Source organism: Siphateles boraxobius, unplaced genomic scaffold (genome assembly GCF_051911475.1).
Source record: "Siphateles boraxobius isolate OS27281-9 unplaced genomic scaffold, OSU_SipBor_1 5, whole genome shotgun sequence".
Classification (NCBI taxonomy): Eukaryota; Metazoa; Chordata; class Actinopteri; order Cypriniformes; family Leuciscidae; genus Siphateles; species Siphateles boraxobius.
The window spans coordinates 32,943,626-32,963,297 of record NW_027509141.1 but is presented as its reverse complement, the minus strand read 5'-3'; the positions used below and the strand labels follow the sequence as shown (position 1 = coordinate 32,963,297).

Genomic DNA, 19,672 nt, shown 5'->3' with positions numbered 1-19,672 from the left:
AATATGTTTTCAAAAGCATCACTTTCATCAAATTTTATGTGACATAATTTCCAGTAGGCAACTGACTGCAAACGAACAGGCTTAAGCCTGTTTTATGCTTCTGCGTCGAATCGACGGCATACCCCCGCAGACCCCTCTGCGTCGCCGCGAACCCCCTCCGCCGTAGCTCGACGTGCACCTCCATAAAATTTTAATTACGCGTCGAGGCGACGCAGACCCCAAGGGCTGTGATTGGTCAGATGCACCGCGATGCAACTCAACCTGACGCAGAACCATAAAACGGCCACGACGCAGTAGGAGTGACGGTGTAGCTACGCCGTGGAGTTGCCTTTATGTGCCGGGGCTTATCCCTTATGCACCAGAGAAATGAGGGTGCCGCCATCTTTAGAATATTGTCTTTGAACTTCCGTTTTTGCGTTTGCTCTGTATATTTCTATGGCATCGCTGTCCAGGAGTAATTAGCTGGTGAAGTTGATTTACTTATTGTAGAGTTAACGAAAGTTATCATGAACATTGTAATGTTTATCATAAGCATTGTAAAGCATATGTCTTAACAAATGGACCTTGGAATTTTTTTTAAACGAGCCGTTCATTTATAACTATTAGCAAGATCGCTGTGAAAATACAGACCGGAAGTCAAAAGACAACGAGCTCAGCGCTGAAAAGGGGCGTGGCTACATAAGGTCTATAGCCTAGAAATCTAGACGCACCCTAGCGGCAGCAAATGTAATTTGCAGACGGGGTTTCTTGCAACTCTCCGTTGGCTTGCGAGCTGGAAGACCCAAACCCTAGTCAGGCCAATCACAACATGTATAGAGTCGGTGGGCGGGCTTAACATAATGACGGCAGAGTTGTGACGGTTCCGCATGAATTCCCTGCTCCTTGAAAACAAAATGGCTGCTGCTGCTGGCAAACAGCGGTCTTTCAAATCGGCTTTGGCCTCGACTCTGGAAGACTTGGAGTTAAGCTTTTCTTTGAGAAAAGAACAAAGAACGGGACTAAAGTCCGTCGCTCTGACTACGTCACCTTCTTCGTTGCTCTGGTTGGTTGTAGCAATATCCTATTGCGTGCAGAGGGAATTTGAAAGACAACCGTTTATCCCGCCCCTCGGATTGAGCTGTGCCAATGGTGTGTTCCCAGACCCAACATCTTGACAACAGCTAGCATAAGTATCCCATATGTACAAAGTACTAAAAGTAGTCACCTGGATTTCCACACTAGTTTCCCAGTTGGAAGTCCGGCTTTTGGCATTCTATTGCACTTTTCCAAGTAGGACGTTGGAAATCTGTGGAACGCAGCATGAGCGCCCCAGATCTAAAAGATTTTATTCAGAGGTCTTAAAAACAGCAGCACTTCTGCGGCATCTTGCCGAGCTCATTAAATTTCAGCTGTGTCTTCGCGCGTCTGGTCCGCAACTTGCATTTCTACGAAGCGATGATTATTTAATCAAAAGAAGTCTGTTTCTAAATCAGAGAAAAGCAGCGGAGGCATGCAGTTCGACCCTGAACCTGGCTTTTTTCCTCATCGACATTCTTTTTCATCGTACGGTTTGAAGTTTGATGTCTTAATTGAATCTGTTTACGGAGAAGCAGCCTTCCTTCAGTCTGGCAGCAACTGGGTTACCCTGTTTAACTGGAGAGGCTGCGTCCTCTGGTTCACCCCGAACTCTCTCTCTCTCTCTCTTTTTCCCTCTCTCTCGCTGGCTGGCTGTTCCCGCTTTGATCCTTCTCTGCAGACACCAGAAGATATGACAGCTTTTCGACGAGTGTGCGCCACTGAGAAGGAGAAAAAATCAGCCACTTTTGAACATTTTTATCACCAGGTCACATGTAATGCATCACACGAACACCTTGATAGGTTATGAATGTCTAGGACCTGCTGAGAACGGACACACTTCCCTCACACATGCACGTGCACACACACATCTGACGTCCTGGCGGGGTGGTGGCAGCTGACACAACCTGACATGTCGCATTATCGTTTGGAATCGAGAACATAAAGCAGATTTCCCCAACAGGTGGCTTATATCTATAGAGACAAACAGTTATGACACAATTCAGCATGTCTGTTTACTCGCACTAACATATGGAGAGAGCTGCCGCTCATTTGCCTTGCCAAGGCAAACGGCTTAAAATCAAACGACTTACAATATCTAGATTGGGGGCCCTTGAAATGCATGTCAACCAGACAGCTTTATGATATGGGATTTATTTGATGAGGATTTAGCTCTATTAGACTGCGTCATTGTACACATTTTATACATAGACTCTGTCGCTTAGGCATCCCTATTTATGAGGAGAGATGTAGTACCGCTGAAAACAATCCCAAAGGGACCCAAGCCATATCATGCACTGTGAAAAAATATTTTTCAAAACTGTGAATGAAACAGATTATATGTTTTAGAAGAAGGGTTTTCTACTTCAAAATGTCATGTTTAATTCTATGTGTTACTTTGTAATTTTTATTTTTCAGAATACAGATTTTGACCAATAAGCAGCCGCCGCTTAGAATTATGGATTCTGTACTTTTGTTAAAGCACTTATATTAAAACTAAAAATACAAAAAAAAAAAAATATATATATATATATATATATATATATATATATATATATGTAGCTGTTAAATAAAACTTTTAGTGGTGGCACTACTGCTCAAAGCAGATAAACTTCTATTTTACAGGCTTTGCATGATTATGACAGGAGAATTACTGGATATAACTTTGCACAGACAAAATTAGTAAGCGATTTTATGAACTAGACTTTTGTGCACTGAAAAAATACATATATATTGAAACTTTTTTCAGTTTTTCCTATCAAAATACCTTTTACTTGAGAAATAAAATGACTTTATGCTTAAAGCAAGAAAATAATATCTGCCAGTGGGGTCAGAAAAAAATGTTTAGCCTGCTGACATATTTTTTCTTGTTTTAAGCATATACTCACTTATTTTGATAATATTTTTTCAGAAAACAAGACTTAATATCTTCTCGAGTAAATGTATCTTGATTTAGGAATTGTTAGATGTACTGGAAAACAAGACAAAAACACTGAGTAAGAAAATAATTTTAGAGTGAAATGCATTTTCCCACAAACCTGTGCATTGCTGTAAACACATGCCACATTTCCTGTCAAAAGACAATTTGTATTGAACACCTTACCCACCAAGATTTCCTTGGCCAACCAACTTCACCAGAAGGAGAATATGCGTACTGATATCAGGACCTTTAGGTTTGCTTTTTTCTCCAATTGTACAGGCTTAATGGAATCATTTTTAGCAACAGCAGTTGACCGTTAGAATTGTACATTCTAAAGATTTAATAATTTAAAGATTTTATCTAGCTGTGTGGAAGTTTTTAAACCCTTCAATACGGCTTAAGAATTCTTTAAAATGGCTCTCTTGGAAGTTTCAAAGGCATTAGCATTGAATATATTCTAGCACTAAAATGCCTTCTGGCTGAGAAAATGTTTCATCCTGGAACGCCTTTGTTCTAATTTAAATAAGTTGCTTTGCGGGGTGTTGAAGCTCTGCGGCCCCTCATTTTTTCAGCCATTCCATCTTGTTGGTTTCAAAGTCCAACTGCAAGCCATCTGGAGTTTACTGCAGATTAAAACTCAATGCTGCTATCTATAAAATGTTAGTAAATGGATCATGGAAACTAATTATTTTCAGGATTAAAGCGAAACAGAAACAAATCAGAGAAAATGGTTTCTGTCTAGGGGCTTCTTGCAATTAGCAATTAAAGGTAAAAATACCAGGTTTATGTTCAGTGACTTAGTGTGAGAAATTAAGTATATCTGGGCTATATATAAAAGGGCCTTTTGGAGCTTTTAGAAAATAAACTAATTTTAAAATGTCATTTTAAAATCGCCACAATTTTGTGTCTACCATCTCTGTGTCACGGTGTACGAATTCATTGTCTCTCTCTCGTCTTGCGTGCTGTTGTGTGTGTGTGCGTTAATTGTGGGCGCGGTCACTGATCAGCGATGATCAGCAGCGCATGCTGGCTTCAATCAGTTTTTTCCTTTATATGTTCAGTAACTGGTGTCTTATGTTGTCAGATCGTTGTTCTTCCCAGTGTGTTCCTGTTCCTGAGCTGTTATTCCCGGTGTGTTCCTGTTCCTGAACTGTTCTTCCTCCTGTGGATTTCCCTTGTGTCGTCGTCGTGTTTCTTCGAGTTTCCCTTGCACTTCCACGGATTACTGAGTACCTCACTGGAGATTCATCACGGGACTGAGCACCTCACTGGAGATTCATCACTGGACTGGAAGCACCTCACTGGAGATTCTTCACTGGTTGTCCACCGAGGTCCCTGTGTCACCCACCATCTGCGCTGGTGTCCGTCCGATCCACCATTCTGACCAGCTGTGTTGTTTCCCTTGTTGTGTGCCTGACCGTGTTGTTCATATACTTACCAATACAAATAAAGCGTTTTTGCTTCCTTCTCCAGCTTCTGTCACAGAACGATCTGACCACATTATGGATGCAGCAGGCGCAAGAAGAAGCATCACGCGAATGGACCAACAGGAAGAGAGCATCGCCAACACAGGTCGGGCGGTCCAAGCGCTTGTGACGCAGGTGTCCGAGCTCACCCAACAACTACAACATCTGAGAGTTCCCACTGCGCCACCCACACCGCCCGTTCAACCCGTACCACCAGAGCGGCATCATCAACGCGAGCCACGCCTACCTACCCCTGAAGGATACTCAGGTGAACCCGAGTTTTGCAGAGCATTTTTGACCCGATGTTCAATGCATTTTTCATTACAGCCGCTGACGTTCTCCCAAGAACAAACTAAAGTGGCGTTCGTTCTAACGTTACTGTCTGGCAAGGCGGCTCTTTGGGGAACGGCGGTGTGGGAAAATCAAGATCCATGCTGCACCTCGTTCCAGGCACTCTCCGACGCAATGAGAAGGGTTTTCGATCGTGCGGTGGCGGGTAGGGAGGCGGCCAGACTACTCGCCGATCTCCGCCAGGGTAATGGCTCGGTGTCGGAATATTCCATCCAGTTCCGCACCCTGGCCGCAGAGTGCCGATGGAACGAGGAGGCGCAGTGGGACCGTTTCCTGCATGGGTTGGCTGACCGTGTCCAGAGGGAGATTTACATGCTGGACCTTCCTCAGACATTGAACGGACTCATCGAGCTAGCGCTGAGAGTCGATGCACGGCTGAGCAGGATGGGTCGGTTTCAGCAGGATCATCAGTATCGCAGCACGGAGGATTCCCGGGTGGGCAGCAGGGACACGGTCAGCCCCATCCCCGATTCCGAGCCCATGCAGGTGGGTAGAGCTCGGCTTTCCCGGGAGGAGCGCGAGAGGCGGAGATCCCAGGGGCTTTGCCTATACTGTGGGAAGGCGGGCCATTTCATTCATGCCTGCCCAGTAAAAGATCAAGCCCGGTAGTAACTTTGAGGCTACTATCGGGTGGGATCTCCGCCGAGAAGACCTCATCACCATCATCATCTACCCTCCTCCCGGTAAGACTAAGGTGGGCAACCTGCACACACGACACCAAGGCATTACTGGATTCTGGGGCGGAAGGTAATTTTATGGATTTTGGACTGGCTAAAGAACTTTCTATTCCCATTTCTCCACTTGAGCACCAGATCTCCGTTAATGCCCTCAACGGCCAACTCCTCCCCGACATTTCTCACATTACTGAATCCATCACTCTCAGCACATCCGGCAATCACATTGAGACTATAAAATTCCTCCTCATGGACTCACCCCTCGCACCAGTTGTACTTGGTCATCCGTGGCTCACCTTGCACAATCCCAGAGTCGATTGGGGCCACAATTCAGTGTCTTCATGGAGTAATAAGTGTCATGAGTCTTGTCTCGTATCTGCGTGTTCGTCTGTACCTGTTTCTGTGTTCCAGGAGGAGGCAGTGAATTTGTCTAACGTGCCCGAGGGGTACCAGGACCTGAGAGAAGTGTTCAGTAAGTCTCGAGCTGCTTCTCTTCCTCCTCATCGTCCCTATGACTGTGCTATAGACTTAGAGCCTGGTAAGTCTCCGCCTAAGGGCAAATTATATTCGCTTTCTGTTCCAGAGAGGGAGGCTATGGAGTGATATATTTCTGATTCTCTAGCATCCAGATTCATTCGCCCTTCTTCATCTCCAGCGGGGGCGGGGTTCTTTTTCGTGGGGAAGAAGGATGGGTCTCTGCGACCGTGTATTGATTACCGAGGGCTGAACAACATCACGGTAAAGAATACTTATCCTTTGCCGTTGATGTCTTCAGCCTTCGAGCGATTGCAGGGAGCATCCATCTTCACAAAATTGGATTTACGTAACGCTTATCATTTGGTCCGCATAAGGAAGGGTGATGAATGGAAGACCGCGTTTAATACCCCTAGGGGGCACTTTGAATATTTGGTTATGCCGTTCGGGCTGTCCAACTCCCCAGCGGTCTTCCAAGCACTCGTCAATGACGTGCTGAGAGATATGGTCGACCAATTCATATATGTTTACCTGGATGACATATTGATTTTTTCATCTTCTCTCCAGGAACACGTTCAGCACGTCAGACGAGTGCTTCAGAGGTTACTAGAGAATGGGCTTTTTGTCAAGGCGGAGAAATGCGTTTTTCATGCACAGTCTGTTCCTTTCCTAGGGTTCATCGTCTCGTCTGAGGGAATGCGTATGGATCCTGACAAGGTTAAGGCTGTGATTGATTGGCCTAGTCCAGATTCCCGTAAGGCACTGCAGAGGTTTCTGGGATTTGCCAATTTCTATCGGCGTTTTATTCGCAACTTCAGCCAACTAGCCGCGCCTCTGACTGCCTTGACCTCCCCCAGAACGACGTTCAGGTGGTCCGATACAGCCGAGGCTGTGTTCGCCAAACTTAAGAGCCGCTTTGTTTCGGCTTCCATCCTCGTTACCCCTGATCCTTCACGTCAGTTCGTGGTGGAGGTCGACGCGTCAGAGGTTGGGGTAGGAGCAGTTCTTTCCCAACGTTCTTCCACAGACGACAGGATGCACCCCTGCGCGTTTTTATCCCATCGCTTATCACCTGCCGAGCGTAATTATGACATTGGTAACAGAGAGTTGTGGGCAGTCAAGTTAGCGCTGGAAGAATGGCGTCACTGGTTAGAAGGCTCAGGGGTACCTTTTATCGTATGGACTGATCATAAGAATCTGGAATATATCAGAACCGCCAAAAGACTCAACTCTAGGCAGGCTCGGTGGGCACTTTTTTTCGGACGTTTTGACTTTTCTCTCTCGTACCGCCCGGGTTCCAAAAACATCAAACCCGATTCTTTATCTCGTATTTTTGACCAATCCGAACGCCCGTCTACTCCCGAGTGTATTTTACCTGAGACATTAGTGATCTCCACTCTCAGATGGGAGGTCGAGTCGAAGGTCATGAAGGCCTTAGAAGGGGTAACGCCTCCGCCTGATTGCCCACCGAATCGGTTGTTTGTGCCAGAGGAGTGTCGGTCCAACGTTATTCAGTGGGGGCATTGTTCCAGTGTGGCTTGTCATCCAGGAGTTAATCGCACCAGTTATTTGGTCAGGCAACGATTCTGGTGGCCACTTATGGCTCGTGACATCCGAAGTTTTGTTTTGGCTTGCTCTGTTTGTGCCATTGGTAAATCCTCCAATCGACCCCCAGATGGGTTACTCCAACCGCTGTCTGTCCCTTCGAGACCCTGGTCCCACATCGCACTAGATTTTATTACCGCCCTCCCAGGGCAAGACGGTCGTTTTGACTGTCGTGGACCGGTTCTTTGAAGGCGGCTCATTTTATTCCCTTGCCCAAATTATCCTCTGCCAAGGAGACAGCGGTAACTGTCATTGATCACGTCTTTCGCTTACATGGCCTTCCGATAGACGTGGTTTCTGACAGGGGTCCCCAATTTGTGTCCAAATTTTGGCAAGAATTTTGTAAGTTACTGGGAGCGACTGTCAGTCTTTCTTCGGGGTTCCATCCCCAAAGCAATGGTCAAACTGAGAGAGCCAACCAAGATCTGGAGAGAGTGTTGCGATGTTTGGTTTCCAAGAATCCTTCCTCCTGGTGTCAACAATTGTCTATGGTGGAGTACGCCCACAATTCGTTACCAGTGTCATCCACGGGCCTCACTCCGTTTGAATGTAGTTTAGGTTACCAGCCACCAGTTTTTGCCAGTACGGAATCCGAGGTCGCGGACCCCTCCGCCCACGCCTTCGTCCAGAGGTGCCGCCACACTTGGATGAGAGCCCGTGAGACTCTTCTCCAAGTGGGGGCGCGCACTAAGGCTAAGGCCGATCGCCACCGGTCGAAGCCTCCCGTATACGTCGTGGGTCAAAAAGTGTGGCTTTCTACTAAGAATATTCCTCTCCGATCCGTATCTAATAAACTTGCTCCCAAATTTATCGGCCCGTTTCCTGTCACCAAGATCATTAGTCCGGTGGCAGTCCGACTCAAACTTCCTCCTGCGTACAGGAGAATTCATCCCGCCTTCCATGTGTCTAAGATTAAACCTGTGTTTCATGCACGCATTAATCCGCCAGTCCCGGTTCCTCCCCCGCCGCGTCTCGTAGATGGGGAACCAACTTATTCAGTTAACCGTATTCTGGACTCGAGACGGAGGGGACGCGGATTTCAGTACCTGGTGGACTGGGAAGGTTACGGTCCGGAGGAGAGAAGTTGGGTTCCTGCTAGAGACATTCTGGATCACTCCCTTATCGATGATTACAATCGACAGGTAAGGCCGTCTGGGAACGCCAGGAAGCATTCTTAGAGGAGGGGGTACTGTCACGGTGTACAAATTCATTGTCTCTCTCTCGTCTTGCGTGCTGTTGTGTGTGTGTGCGTTAATTGTGGGCGCGGTCACTGATCAGCGATGATCAGCAGCGCCAGCTGGCTTCAATCAGTTTTTTCCTTTATACGTTCAGTAACTGGTGTCTTATGTTGCCAGATCGTTGTTCTTCCCGGTGTGTTCCTGTTCCTGAGCTGTTCTTCCCGGTGTGTTCCTGTTCCTGAGCTGTTCTTTCTCCTGTGGATTTCCCTTGTGTCGTCGTCGTGTTTCTTCGAGTTTCCCTTGCACTTCCACGGATTACTGAGTACCTCACTGGACATTTCATCACGGGACTGAGCACCTCACTGGAGATTCATCACTGGACTGCAAGCACCTCACTGGAGATTCTTCACTGGTTGTCCACCGAGGTCCCTGTGTCACCCACCATCTGCGCTGGTGTCCGTCCGATCCACCATTCTGACCAGCTGTGTTGTTTCCCTTGTTGTGTGCCTGACCGTGTTGTTCATATACTTACCAATACAAATAAAGCGTTTTTGCTATTGCATCCTTCTCCAGCTTCTGTCACACTCTGACTCTCTCTAAATAATATAGCTTTTGCTAATACACTGAAATAACTTTCACACATAAGCTGATTGAAAATTACACCATAAAAACTTCTTCCAGAAAGTCTAAAAATTAAAAAAAAAAAAAAAATTAATTAAAAATTAATTAAAGTTGTCATGAAATGGAAGTTGCGATAGTCTCTTCTTCCCTATTGTGATGTACAGGTCCTTCTCAAAAAATTTGCATATTGTGATAAAGTTCATTATTTTCCATGATGTAATGATAAAAATTAAACTTTCATATATTTTAGATTCATTGCACACCAACTGAAATATTTCAGGTCTTTTATTGTTTTAATACTGATGATTTTGGCATACAGCTCATGAAAACCCAAAATTCCTGTCTCAAAAAATTAGCATATTTCATCCGACCAATAAAATAAGTGTTTTTAATACAAAAAAAAAGTCAACCTTCAAATAATTATGTTCAGTTATGCACACAATAGTCAATACTTGGTCGGGAATCCTTTTGCAGAAATGACTGCTTCAATGCGGCGTGGCATGGAGGCAATCAGCCTGTGGCACTGCTGAGGTGTTATGGAGGCCCAGGATGCTTCGATAGCGGCCTTAAGCTCATCCAGAGTGTTGGGTCTTGCGTCTCTCAACTTTCTCTTCACAATATCCCACAGATTCTCTATGGGGTTCAGGTCAGGAGAGTTGGCAGGCCAATTGAGCACAGTAATACCATGGTCAGTAAACCATTTACCAGTGGTTTTGGCACTGTGAGCAGGTGCCAGGTCATGCTGAAAAATGAAATCTTCATCTCCATAAAGCTTTTCAGCAGATGGAAGCATGAAGTGCTCCAAAATCTCCTGATAGCTAGCTGCATTGGCCCTGCCCTTGATAAAACACAGTGCACTAACACCAGCGGCTGACATGGCACCCCAGACCATCACTGACTGTGGGTACTTGACACTGGACTTCAGGCATTTTGGCATTTCCTTCTCCCCAGTCTTCCTCCAGACTCTGGCACCTTGATTTCCGAATGACATGCAAAACTGAGCAACAGTCCAGTGCTGCTTCTCTGTAGCCCAGGTCAGGCGCTTCTGCCGCTGTTTCTGGTTCAAAAGTGGCTTGACCTGGGGAATGCGGCACCTGTAGCCCATTTCCTGCACACGCCTGTGCACGCTGGCTCTGGATGTTTCTACTCCTGACTCAGTCCACTGCTTCCGCAGGTCCCCAAGGTCTGGAATCGGTCCTTCTCCACAATCTTCCTCAGGGTCCGGTCACCTCTTCTCGTTGTGCAGCGTTTTTTGCCACACTTTTTCCTTCCCACAGACTTCCCACTGAGGTGCCTTGATACAGCACTCTGGGAACAGCCTATTTGTTCAGAAATTTCTTTCTGTCTTACCCTCTTGCTTGAGGGTGTCAATGAAGGCCTTCTGGACAGCAGTCAGGTCGGCAGTCTTACCCATGATTGCGGTTTTGAGTAATGAAACAGGCTGGGAGTTTTTAAAATCCTCAGGAATCTTTTGCAGGTGTTTAGAGTTAATTAGTTGATTCAGATGATTAGGTTATTAGCTTGTTTAGAGACCCTTTTCATGATATGCTAATTTTTTGAGACAGGAATTTTGGGTTTTCATGAGCTGTATGCCAAAATCATCAGTATTAAAACAATAAAAGACCTGAAATATTTCAGTTGGTGTGCAATGAATCTAAAATATATGAAAGTTTAATTTTTATCATTACATTATGGAAAATAATTAACTTTATCACAATATGCTAATTTTTTGAGAAGGACCCTATATCTAAGTGAAACGGCTTCTCAAACAAAAACAAATACAGGGCGGGACTTCATCCATCAGGAATTGATTGGATCGTTGGATAGCTGTGGTTTGCTATTGGTGGATCGAATGACAGGTTGTCCCGCCCTCAAGCCAGTAAACGCACCATCAGAGAAGAGATGTAAGGGGGAGGGGAAGTTATTTTTGATTAAAATTTATGAAGGCACATGAATTAAAAAAATTATAATTCACCATAAACATTCATCAACACACACATCAGTTATGAACGGAAGCTCAAGCATGTTCGTTTGACATGCGAGAACCAATAAGGTTCATTTCCATGTATCAAGCAGGTTCGGTTCAGCTTCTTATGTTTGCTGATTAATGTTTATATGTGAATAAAAGACTAAATTCAATCTGTTCATGATATAAAGCGATCGAGTCTCTTCAGAAAATTTGGACCAAACCGCTCAATTCATATGGATTAGTGTCACTATCTCTTTATGAACTTTTTGAAGCATCAAAGTGGTAGTTGCTTAGCTGTCAATGGAGGGACAGAAAGCTCTCAGATTTCATCAAAAAGATCTTCCTTTGTGTTCCAAAGATGAGTGAAAGTCTTACGGGTTTAGAATGAAGATAAGTAATTAATGACTTTTTTTTTCATTTTTGGGTGAAATATATCCCTTTAAGAGCGATCCATCATTTAGATATAACAAGTAAGTATTCTTTAATTTGGCTTGCTTCAATAAAAAAGACATTACTACTTTTTCCCGCTGTTTTCTCACCGCAAGCCTCCTCTCATTTTTCTGCAGGGCTCTTGTCCAAGAATAGTCTGCCAGCAATTGTAAATAAGTATGCTTTAAAATTCAAAATCCCCAGACAGGATTCTCGCCTGCGTGTTTGTGTGTAAAGCGGGCTGCGGGGAGTTGAGATCTATTTGAATAAACTCCCCACAGCACTGAGTGAAGTGTGCTATCAGAGGTTCAGCGATGGGACACAGCTGCTTCTGGATTCCTACACGCTTCAGGACGGAGATGCCAGGCGGCACTGTGGCGAGAGAAGTCTTTCAAAGTGTTTAACAGAGAGAGATTTGCATGCTGTTTAAGGAGGGTTCATACTAGTTTGGGGCTGGTCTAGCCAGTCTTAGTCTTGATGGTTAATGTCCCTGCAGGTTCAATACAAGTAAGGCTATCAACAGCATCTGTGCATGCGTTTACAGTAATTCACCTCAAGACTTAAACATTATACATATTATAACATCACTTCAAAATGATAAGCAACTATAAACTCTATAGCTTAAACATAGTATATACTTACAAAAACACCAGAAATGGGCTGTTTACATACAGTATAGAACAATAACTATAACCAGACCTACGTATCATATACAGAGCTAATAAGCTAAAGGATAAATTAGACATCTTCCACAGAAACCTTGTTATCTGTATTATATAAAAACGAATTTCTTTCAAAAGTGGTAAAAAAAAGTAGAATATGCACTTACAAATTATATGAATACACTAATAGCCAAAGGACAAAATAACTTTTAAAAGTGGTATAATATTCTGAATTCACGAAATAGTGGCAATTTAATAAGCATGGATGTCATTGCATTAGATAGCAAACCCTCTGAAAAAGCTTGCTTGAAAAAGAGTGTTTGTGCTGTCTTTAAAAATAAATGCCTCAAGGTTTGATATTTTGTGCTGAGACATTTTTAAGCATGGCTTAAATACTCAAATCCTTTTTGTAGCCAGGTGAGCAGAGGCTCTATACAGAGCACACGTAGAAATGACACACAGTCATACAGTCTTAACATAATCACAATGGTTTTGCACATGAACTCACTTGAAGAACACACACAAATACTCACATTGCATAACAGCTCTATTATTCAAAGATCCATCTCAGTAAAAAAACTGAATTAAATTGTCTGTGCAAACCATGTCATAGCAGTGCCATACTGCCCTCTCGTGTTCTTTCATTAGCATTGCAACTGTAGATTTTGAGAAAAGTAAAATGGAGAGGCTACTATAATAATTGCAGACTCTCTGTTACATCAGAAATTGGCTGTTTGTCGTGTGTGTTTTAATGCATTATACTTTCTGAAGATGTGTTCAATGAATAGATGAGTATTATAATGTATTAAAATTAGGATAACAATTATTCATGAGAAAATACAATGCATTACATGGTGCATTACAAAGCATAATTAATGCATTAAATACTTTTAATAATGCACTACGTATAAAGGTTGCAAGTGAATTGTTACCAAAAAGTTATTTGCTTTGCTAGGAGCATTTTAAACATTTTGGTAACAATTCACTTACAGCCTTTATACAGCCTTTATAGTGCATCATAAAAGTATTTGAATGCATCGATTATGCTTTGTAATGCACCATGTAATGCATTGTATTTTCTCATGAATAATTGTTACCACATAATACATTATAATACTCATCTATTAATTGAACACATCTTCAGAAAGTATAATGCATTAAAACACATGACAAATAGCAAATTTCTGATGTAACAGAGTCTGCAAATATTAGTATGTATTTTAATGAACATTATGAATACCTTTATAATGCTTTATACATTAAGGCTTTAGGTAAAGTGTTACCAAAGTTTTTGACTCAGGAAGTCTTTGACATGATTCCATAATTCCTACCTGAATGAATCTCAGTAAGTCAAGGCAAAATTCCCCCCTAAAAAAAAAGGTCTTATTTGTTAATATTAGCTAATGCATTAACTAACAAATAAACAAATTATTTTATATTTAATATAACCTTTGCTAATATTAGTTAATAAAAAATATTCATGTTAGTTCAGGGCATTAACTAATGTTACCAGACACTTTTGCTCTTAAAAATGTATTAGTAAATGTTGAAGATTAACCAAAATGAATAAATGCTTTCTTAATAAAGCTTCTTAAAGGTGGGGTATGTGATTCTCTTTTTTGTCCATTTTTTCAAAATAACTTGAAATCCTATTCCTAACCCACTTACAGCCACTGAGTTAGAAGCACTGAAATTAAAATTAAGCAATTTAATCATCTGTGGAATGGGCAGGACTCGAAAAACTCCAGCCAATCATTTCCAAGACCACCTAGAATCATTGGACAGTAAGTTAGTCAATCAAACAGTCGTACCACACCCCCCTCCCCCACCGCGCGTGACCCCCTTCCTGCGCATACTCAAAGTTTGTGACGCATGCGCATGTCGTCAGTAAAGCCGGTTCCATAATTAGTAGTAAATCGTCATTACAATCTCTCGCGCATCTGAGTTTTCGCTCGTGCATGATTGCGCGTCCATGTTCTTCGAATGGGTGGAGTAAGAGTCCGCGTTGGAGGAAAGAAGGTAGGACCATTTGATTTGTGTATTTTCAAAATCTGCCGGTCGTTTTCCAAATCACATACCCCACCTTTAATAAAAAGTTCATGTTGACTTATATAGTTAACTATAGTTCACAATTGAAACCTTATTGTAAAAAAAAACATATAGGCCTATGCATTTTGACATTATTTCCGTGCACATTATCTTTTCAAATTCTTAATACCTGTTCTAGACATTTTACATTATAATTTTTAATAATTATTTTCTTTCTTTTATTTAACAGGGCTCGACAATAATGACTGCACACATCTGAAGTGCGCCCACAGAAAGCCACCTCTCAAACAGCGTGAAAACTGAATTGAGTTATTTCACGTTTTCTTGAACGGACAAATTCACAAAATTGTGTCAAAATGTCAGTCTTGGAGAGCATCCTTCCTAGTAACGGGTGTGTCTCTGTCAGCTCCTCCAGTATTCAGTGCACTCATCAGGGAGTCAGCCATTTTAAGGTCTGTCTCAATCGCAAAAATACTTCTAGTGCACTGAAATGTTCGCTCCCTAAAAAGTCCCACAAAGCACTGTGGATACCAGGGAGCATCGTTGCTCATATGGCTGCATCTGAAATTGCATACTCTCTTAAATAAGCACTTATTTTGAATAAGTAATTACTTCAAGACCACTAAAAAAGTATGTTCTATATAGTGATAGTGTGTGTAGGATGAATTTAATCTGGACTGACTACAGTACATTTGCCATGTTGTCATTATCATGATGTGACCAACAGGCGTCAGTTACGTCGCTTCACTGCATTCACAAATCTTCTTCTGTGGCCTCATGGGATAGTTAAGTGTCCAATCGTCCTGATGTAAACAGTTGAGAAATAAAATGCATGTGTAACACTATATTGGATCTGTACGTTCTGTTTTAAAGTTAGAGCAGCCTAACATATCTGCTCCTGTCTGTGTTTTTAAAGGAATAGTTCACCCAAAAATAAAAGTTCTGTCATCATTTACTCGCCCTCATGTCGTTCCAAACCCGTATGACTTTCACTTATCTTCAGAACACAAATGAAGATCTTTATAATGAAATCTGAGAGCTTTCTGTCCCTCCACTGACAGCTACACAACTACCACTTTGACGGTCTAAAAGTTCAAAGAGAGATCATAAAAGTAATCCATACGAAATTTGCGCTTTTGTCCAAATTTTCTGAAGAGACTCGATCGATTTATGTGATGAACAGATTTAAAGGGGCATTCGGCAACTATTTCAACGTAATAAAACCATTTAGAAATCATTTGGATGGTTTAATAACCTGTTCTGGTGAGAATGGTGACTTTCCCCGCTCCCCCCAGCGTTCCCAGGCGAAAAAACAACCTTGCAACATGGGGACTAACGTCCCGGTAAGTTGGAAATAGGAAATCTTGTGAGAAGCGAGAACGAGCGAGAAACACAAACTGCTTTACGGCAATTCGACATAAACACACACACCGCCCTCAATGTGTAAGATGTATTAAACACCTCGGTAGACAGACTCCACACGATAAAGTTGGCCGGCTCCGATAATAACAAATGCACATGAGCCGCGGTAGAAAGGGGGAGGAGGGGCCGCAAGTGATTTTATTTTTATGACATTGTTGTGAAATATACACCTCACAGCTGTAGGGGGAGCTCGCTGAGAAAACATGCGACAACAAAAGTGAAAATCAGCAAAGAAATATCTAAAGTTGCCGAATGCCCCTTTAATTTAGGCTTTTATTCACATACAAACATAGATCAGTGAACAAAAACAGAGGCTCAACCGAACCTGCTTGACAAGTGGGAACAAACCTCATTGGTTCTGAAGCTGAAGCTCAACGGTGCTGCGTAACACGAGAATGAACCTCATTGGTTCTTGATGAAGCTCAAAGATGATGCGTAACACGAGAATGAACCTCATTGGTTCTTGATGAAGCTCAAAGATGATGCGTAACACGAGAATGAACCTCATTGGTTCTTGCTTCCAAGAAAACATGCTTTAGATTCCGTTTACCACAACTGATGTGTGAGGCTAAATTCAATCTGTTCATCTTATAAAGTGATCCTGTCTCTTCAGAAAATTTGGACTAATCCGCTCAATTCATATGGATTAGTTTTATGATCTCTTTATGAACTTTTTGAAGCGTCAAAGTGGTAGTTGTGTAGCTGTCAGTGGAGGGACAGAAAGCTCTCAGATTTAATCAAAAAGATCTTCATTTGTGTTTCTAAGATGAACGAAAGTCTTGCGGGTTTGGAACAACATGAGGGTGAGTAATTAATGACAGAATTTAAATTAAAATTTTCAAAAATGAAAATTCTGTCAGTATTACTCACCCTCATGTTGTTCCAAACCCGCAAGACTTTCGTTCATCTTCGGAACACGAATTAAGATATTTTTTGTGAAATCTGAGAGCTGGATCACTCCACCATACTCCTCCATGGGCTTCTTCAGGGATTGAAACTTGCCAGCCACGAAAAGTCATTAAAGATATCGTTAAAATAGTCCAAGTGACTACAGTGGCTCAATCTTAAGTTTATCAAGTGACGAGAATACTTTTTGTGCGCAAAAACAAACAAAAATAACGACTTTATTTCAACTATTAATTTCCTTCTCTGTGGGTCTCTAGTCAGTCAACGTAGTGTGATTGCGTAGTGCTACGTCACACGTAGGCTCACTATTGGCCGACGCTGGTCATGTGGGTGATGTGTGTGACGTACAACAACAGAACTTACGCTTTTACACTAGTGAACTGACTCGAGGCCCACAGAGAAGGACATGAATAGTTGAAATAAAGTCGTTATTTTTGTTTGTTTTTGTACACAAAAAGTATTCTCGTCGCTTGATAAACTTAAGATTGAGCCACAGTAGTCTCTTGGACTATTTTAACGATATCTTTAATGACTTTTCGGGGCCGGCAAGTTTCAATCCCTGAAGAAGCCTATGGAGGAGTGATCCAGCTCTCAGATTTCATCAAAAATATCTTAATTCGTGTTCCGAAGATGAACGAAGGTCTTACGGGGTTGGAACAACATGAGGGTGAGTAAATACTGGCAGAATTTTCATTTTTGGGGGAACTATCCCTTTAATGTTAATCAGAACACAAAGGACAAAGAAAAAAAAGCACACACTGCTCTGAATCTTTTTTTAACTTACATTTTTTTACTTTAATTTTATATTTAATGTAAACAGTGAGGAATATGCTGTGTTATTTTACATTGGATTACTTTATTCAATTTTTGAAGGATACCTGAAAACTGCTGTTAAACCAACCTGAAAAACCTGAAAAGCATTCTATTGCTCATAATTTTATTTTTTGTCAAAAATGTTGTTTGCTTGCTTGTCTTTAATAGGTCGAACACAATGAAAACAGTAACTATTTTAATGTATCACTTTTTTGTGTAGGGACCAGTGACAATTCTAGCATGGCAAGTAAAAATTTGAACCAACAATTAAATAAATCCTTATCATTGAGCCCAGAATTTGTTTATTTATTTTTAACATTGCAAAAAAGGGAGGGAAAGGTGAATGGTCCTAAAAACATTCTGATTTATTTATTTATAGATGTTGAAAGGATGTTATGACAGGATTCACCCACATTAAGATTTAATTCATATCAGATCAAATGAGTTTTTGGTCTGACAAAGGTTTTAACAGAAACTAGTGATTTAGAGCCCTACACTGCACTGCACTTTGCCCATGAGCTGTAAGCAAACACAAGTTTATGCATGTGGCACCCACACATATGGTGTGATAGCCTGTGAGAGCATTTTTGCACATGTCCTACTTTTTTTGACAGCATTTGTCTTCAAATTTAGATGTGATTTCTGTGTGCACTCCAGGGAGAAAAGTGAGTGGTTGCTGTGGCAACAGATAACATGCATTCAAATAAACAAAAGCAATATGAGATGACCGACCCTCAATAGTAGCCGATTTCCTTCCTAGGAACTCTTCCAGTGATGTTTTGGAAGATTACGGAAGGCTAAAGAAATGCAAACACTGATGGATGGGTGAATAAATAAATAAATAAAAAGGACGAGAATCATACCTGGTTGCCATGGAGACATACCTTCTCCTCACTTCAATAACTGCTGAGCAGAGAGGATTCCAGGGTCTGCAGCGAAAGACTAGGGGAATAAAGAGGAAGAAATCATTTTTCCTGGAACAGAAATAAAGGGAAATACAGTCAGTGCATATGAGGTGTGCATTCAAATCCTTTGAAATTACATGTTAGATACATTCCTTATTCCTTTCATTCATGTGACTCTGGAGACTGAATATTAAACAGCCTACACTGTTATTCACATTAGTTTCCATCAAACAACAAGGGCAAATATTATTAAAGCTATTATAAAGATCAATATTAAAATAATGCATTATTATATTTTCAAATAATATTCTTTCAATAATTATCAAGTTAGGACACATTTCAGGGTAGAAAGTCCACTTAAATCAATACTTTAAGGGTCTTAAATCTTTCTAAAATTCTTCTCTTCTAAGCTCTCAAACCATACATTAATTTACTAACTTAATTTCAGGGGAACAATCAACTAAAAGTGGACAACATCAAAATAGGACCATTTCTTAGCAATGCTTTCAACAAAACAAAGCAAACAATGAGGGTGGATGGTCTGGAGACATTAGGTTCGACTACAGTAACGTTACTTTTTTGTTTTCACTGTGATTCAATCAATTCAGTGAGAAAATTCATCGTTGAGAAAAATGGGAATTGTGGTAAAATATCTAAACATTTATGTTATTTCTCATAAAAACAATAATCAACATTATTATAATATGAACTTTAATGATGACATATGCTATTAGGTTTAAATAATGCTAGTAACTGTTAGCATTAAAGCAACATATTTATCTTATCAGTATTGCAATAATATTATTTTAAAAGTGATCGAGTTAGTTCTAATTTTAGGTCAATAGCCAATAAAATGCATATTTTCGAGGTCTCAAACCTTCTGTTGTGTGCTCTTGCTTATATAAACTTAATTTCAAAAGAAACAAACGACACAAAGTTGTCCTACAGTTAAACTGGGACATCTTGCATATCGTGAGGGCCTCTTTTTGTTTCTGAGCCGAGCCATGCTGTTCAACCTATCCGCAAACGAGGGGGAGGGTAAATGCTTTGGAGACCCTACGGTTGATAGGCAGCCACAAAACCCAATCACAAATGGAACAGTCGTTTGAACTGACCAATAGCGTCGCTCTCTGGGCAAATCTAGCAGAGTGGGCTGAGTTTGAAAAGCAATGCC

The 19,672-nt window shown here is 41.7% G+C and overlaps 1 long non-coding RNA gene across 1 annotated transcript; it reads right to left on the bottom strand.

The window, feature by feature from the left end:
• Window positions 1–803: 803 nt before the first annotated feature.
• LOC143711900 (uncharacterized) lies at window positions 804–19,493 on the bottom strand. Its single transcript, XR_013194933.1, has 5 exons — window positions 19,376–19,493; window positions 18,478–18,567; window positions 18,326–18,390; window positions 1,924–2,028; window positions 804–1,775 (listed from the first exon to the last, which is right to left on the bottom strand). It is a non-coding gene; the product is annotated as an uncharacterized LOC143711900 (long non-coding RNA).
• Window positions 19,494–19,672: the final 179 nt, after the last annotated feature.